A 4,763-nucleotide genomic window follows, 5' to 3' on the forward strand; every position below is an offset into this window, starting at 1 on the left:
GCACAGCCAGGAACACAAGCTAAGCTGGCTGGATGGGGACAGAGACTGGACTGACCCAACGGCACAGAATCTGTGAACCCTGACATTTCTTCCGGGCTTGATGAAGACAAGGCCGGATTTTTCCGCAGTGGGACGGACGGGGACGAGACGTCAGGAATGGGGGGGCAGCCTTCTGTTTCTATCCCAGTAACTCTCACCATAACACCTCGCCCTCCCATGCAGGGGTCCCTGGAAATGCTTGTCTTCCGACTCTGCTAAGTGGCACCGGAACGCACCGGGGTTGGAGCTGCCCGTCGCTGCTGACTCACGGACCCAGGGTCCGAGCGGCGTAGAAGCGTCTTTTATTCAGCTCGCCAGCGAGCGGAGAAAGCAGGGAGCCCAGAAACGCGCCAGCTCCTGCCTTCGCACTGTCCCGGTGCTGACTGTGTACGTGCGGTTCAGGGGCCGTTAGCAACGGTGCAAGCGGCAAACGTCTGTGCAGTTAGTCGCCTAGACAAGGGGGTAGCGAGATGCTCTGTCCTGGAGATAAGGGACCGTCCGTCCTGCGGGCCTCCGCGACAGAGTAGTTCCCATTGGCTGGCTCCTTTGTCAGTCTTCGGGTTCCTCCCAGATGCCTGTTTCCAAGGACGCTTCCCAGGTCCTCCTGCAAAGATAAGATTCTCATCTCTCTCCAACCGGAAGGCCAGTGAGCCACGTAAGAGAGAATAGCAAGCAAATGAGCTATTTCCTAAACCTTACATAATCTCCTATTAGTTACAACTAGGAGCTACTGTAACCGTAGCTGTCACCAGAGAAAACCCACGTCCAAGGGGGCTTTTCCCTCCTCAGTTCTTACAATGTATTACTTAAGATTTTATTTATTCATTTTTAGAGGGGGGAGAGAGAGAGAGAGAGAGAGAGAAGGGGGAGGAGCAGGAAACATCAACTCTCACATGTGCCTTGACCAGGCAAGCCTAGGGTTTCAAACTGGCAACCTCAGCATTCCAGGTCAATGCCTTATCCACTGCGCCACCACAGGTCAGGCTTCCCTCCTCCATTCTTGTCACGTTTGTGAGAAAGAGGTCAGGCAAGAGACACAATGCAGCATTCACGCGAAGCAAGCAGTGTATTAAGCAAAGCTCTACACTCGGCTCAAGGCACAAGCAGACAGCTCAGCTAAGCCTGAGTCCCCCCTGTTGGGGTCTTGGGAGTTATATCTGCTCTCAGTTTCAAGGCTTTGTTTCCCTGTTATCGGGTCTAACATGTAGGGTTTCAAGGCTTTCCTTCCCTGACATTTGGGACTCACATACAGGGTTTCAAGGCTCCCCTTCCTGATGTTGGGACTCACATACCGGGTTTCAGGGTCGTCTGGACGTCTGGTGGCTTTGTTCTGGCAGACCTTAGGACTGCTGACTCTCCTTCAGTGGGTGTGATAACCCCTAGTTTCTCCCCTCCCATTTTCCTGCTCTGGTCACTGTCTAGGCTACCTGACGAAGCTAAATTTCTAACTTTTGGGTTCCCCTATCCAAAGGGCCCCATTCCCACTGCCAACACTTTCACAACAGCTTACGTTTCTCCCCACCACCACCGCCACCTGATGTATACAAACGTCCACAGAACTCCAGGACTGAGTGTGTGTCTTTCCCAGCCAGCCAAGCTGCCGCTGGCTCAGATGCCACGCCCCCACGCTGGTCTTCTTCTTCTTCCTTTTTTTGGCTATCAATGGCCTAATAAACCCTTTGTTTTAAAAAGACTTTCAGCCACGCACATTAACATTTTTTGCTTTAACAGTTTCCTGATTTTGATAATTGTGTAAAAAACATGTTCTTGTTCTTAAGAAATTCACGCAGGTGTGTTTACAAGCAGAGGGATGTCTTGTGTGCAACAAACTCTCACCTGGTTCAGCAAACAGTTCCGCGGGGTGTTTAGAGGAATCGTGATAGAGCTCCCGGGGTGAAGGGACACCAACCGGTGAGTCTGAGTGAAGAGCGTCCTGGAATTATTTTTGGTACGATTGCCCTTTTTCTGTGAGTTTTAAATCATTTCAAAATGAAAGGTTTTTTTTGTTAACGGTGTTTGCAAAGTGCATCCGGCAGAAGAGAGGGCTCGGAGTGCCCAGGCCGCGGGCAGGAGGGCTCCTGGTGCTGGGGTCGGTCCGCTGCCACACCTGCGGCCACCCGACTCTCAGCCCCGTGCTGACCGAGGCTGGCGGGGAGGTGACCCCACCTGTGGCCACCCCGACTCTCAGCCCCATGCTGGCGGGGAGGTGACCCCACCTGTGGCCACCCCGACTCTCAGCCCCATGCTGGCGGGGAGGTGACCCCACCTGTGGCCACCCCGACTCTCAGCCCCATGCTGGCGGGGAGGTGACCCCACCTGTGGCCACCCCGACTCTCAGCCCCGTGCTGGCGGGGAAGTGACCCCACCTGTGGCCACCCCGACTCTCAGCCCCATGCTGGCGGGGAAGTGACCCCACCTGTGGCCACCCCGACTCTCAGCCCCGTGCTGGCCGAGGCTGGCGGGGAGGTGACCACACCTGTGGCCACCCCGACTCTCTGCCCTGTGCCGGCCGAGGCTGGCGGGGAGGTGACCACACCTGTGGCCACCCCGACTCTCTGCCCCGTGCTGGCCGAGGCTGGCGGGGAGGTGACCACACCTGTGGCCACCCCGACTCTCTGCCCCGTGCTGGCCGAGGCTGGCGGGGAGGTGACCACACCTGTGGCCACCCCGACTCTCAGCCCCGTGCTGGACGAGGCTGGCGGGGAGGTGACCCCACCTGCGGCCACCCCGACTCTCAGCCCCATGCTGGCGGGGAGGTGACCCCACCTGTGGCCACCCCGACTCTCAGCCCCATGCTGGCCGAGGCTGGCGGGGAGGTGACCCCACCTGTGGCCACCCCGACTCTCAGCCCCGTGCTGGCCGAGGCTGGCGGGGAGGTGACCCCAAAGGCCAGGGTTCACTCAGGAAGGTAAGGTGAGTCAGGGCAATGAATTCTCTTTTGTAACTGTGTTTACCTCCATTTTTTTTTTCAGTTTCAGCAGCTGTTTTTGTTTTTATTAATTTGATAGAGAGAGAGAAAGAGAGAAAGCATTTATTTGTTGTCCCAATTAGTTGTGCTTCCTGTATGCACCCTATCCCAGGACGGAACCGGAACCTTGGTGTTTCTGGATGAGCTAGTGGGCCAGGGCTACCTCAGTTGTAAAGTCAGTGACTAGCCCTGGACGGATGGCACTGTCCCCAAGCTCAGAGGCTGCCAGTTTGATCCCCAGTCAGGGCACGTACAGGAGCAGATCGATGCTCCTGTCTCTCTCTCTCTCTCTCTCCCTCTCTCTCTCTCTCCCTTTTCCTCTCTCTAAAATCAATAAAATAGATATTAAGTAAGTAAATAAATAAATAATGTCAATGGCATCCCTGACCAGGTGGTGGCGCAGTGAATAGAGTGTCGGCCTGGGACGCTGAGGATCCAGGTTTGAGACCCAGGGGCCACCAGCTGTGTGGGCTCATCCGGTTTGAGCAAGGCTCACCAGCTTGAGCCCAAAGTCGTTGCCTTGAGCAAGGGGTCGCTCGGTCTGCTGTAGCCTCCTGGTCAAGGCACATGTGAGGAAGCAATCAATGAACAACTAAGGGGCTGCAACAACAAGTTGATGCTTCTCATCAGATAGGATGCTCTCCCTTCCTGTCTGTCTGTCCCTCTCTCTCTCACTAAAATAATAATTAATAATAAAGTCAGTGGCCACCCTTGCCTCCCTGGGCCCTCTGCAGCTGAGAGAGGACGTCATGGGGGGAAGGGAACGGCCCACGTGTTTGCTGTGAACAGTCCAGACTGCAACATGCCGTGTAGATGTCATTCCTCACTGATGACGACCTTGCACATTCCCCTCCAAAGGAAGACCAGGACTTCCCCCTAAACTAACCCACCATCTTGCCCTTCCCTGGAAGGAGAGAAGCCCCAGCAAGGGCCAAGGAAGGCCCGGAAGGCCCCTCTGGGAGGCCCACAGGTTTCCTCTGCCGAGGGAAGCATTTTTGTTTTGTTTTTAAGTGAGAGGAGAGGAGATAGTGAGGCAGACTCCCACATGCTCCCCAGCCAAGATCCCACCCAGCAACCCTATCTGGGGATGATGTGCGAATATTAAGCTATTTTTAGCACCTGAGGCTGAAAAGCTGGGACCAGCCAAGCCATCCTCAGCACCCAGGGTGGACGCTCAAAGCAGTCAAGCCACAGGCTGTGGGAGAGGAAGAGGGAGAGATGGAGAAGGAAGGGGGAAAAGCTGGTGGTCATTCTCCTGTGTGCCTTGGCCAAGACTCAAACCCAGGATGTCCATATGCTGGGCTGACGCTCTATCCACTGAGCCACCAGCCAGCCAGGTAGTATTTTCAAGTTACACAATGTTGCAGGTTATCTGAGCAGCGTCCGTAGTGACCTCGGAGAACAAGCAACCTTTCCTAGGAGGAGAAGCAGGAGACCTCCCATCACCCCACACCTCCGTTTCCAGGTCCCGACCCTCCGGGCACAGGCGTGGCCTCCCAGTTCCCTTCTCTAGAAAGCAGAGCCCCCATCAGCAGAAGGGCGGGGCTGTCCTCAGGGGCCCCCAGCGGCCGGTCTCCCCTTCTGTCTCCGGCCCTCCAGCCACTGTGCCCTAACCCTCCTCCCAGGGGTTGTCAGGGACAGAAGGCCCCTCCCGCGTCCCCCCCCACACACACACACTGTCCCTCCCTCTCTCCCTATTACTAGGGTGTCCAAGACATTGTGTGACTCAGGAAACAGCTCAGACGTGAGGCTTGCA

This window comes from Saccopteryx bilineata, chromosome 1 (genome assembly GCF_036850765.1).
Source record: "Saccopteryx bilineata isolate mSacBil1 chromosome 1, mSacBil1_pri_phased_curated, whole genome shotgun sequence".
Classification (NCBI taxonomy): Eukaryota; Metazoa; Chordata; class Mammalia; order Chiroptera; family Emballonuridae; genus Saccopteryx; species Saccopteryx bilineata.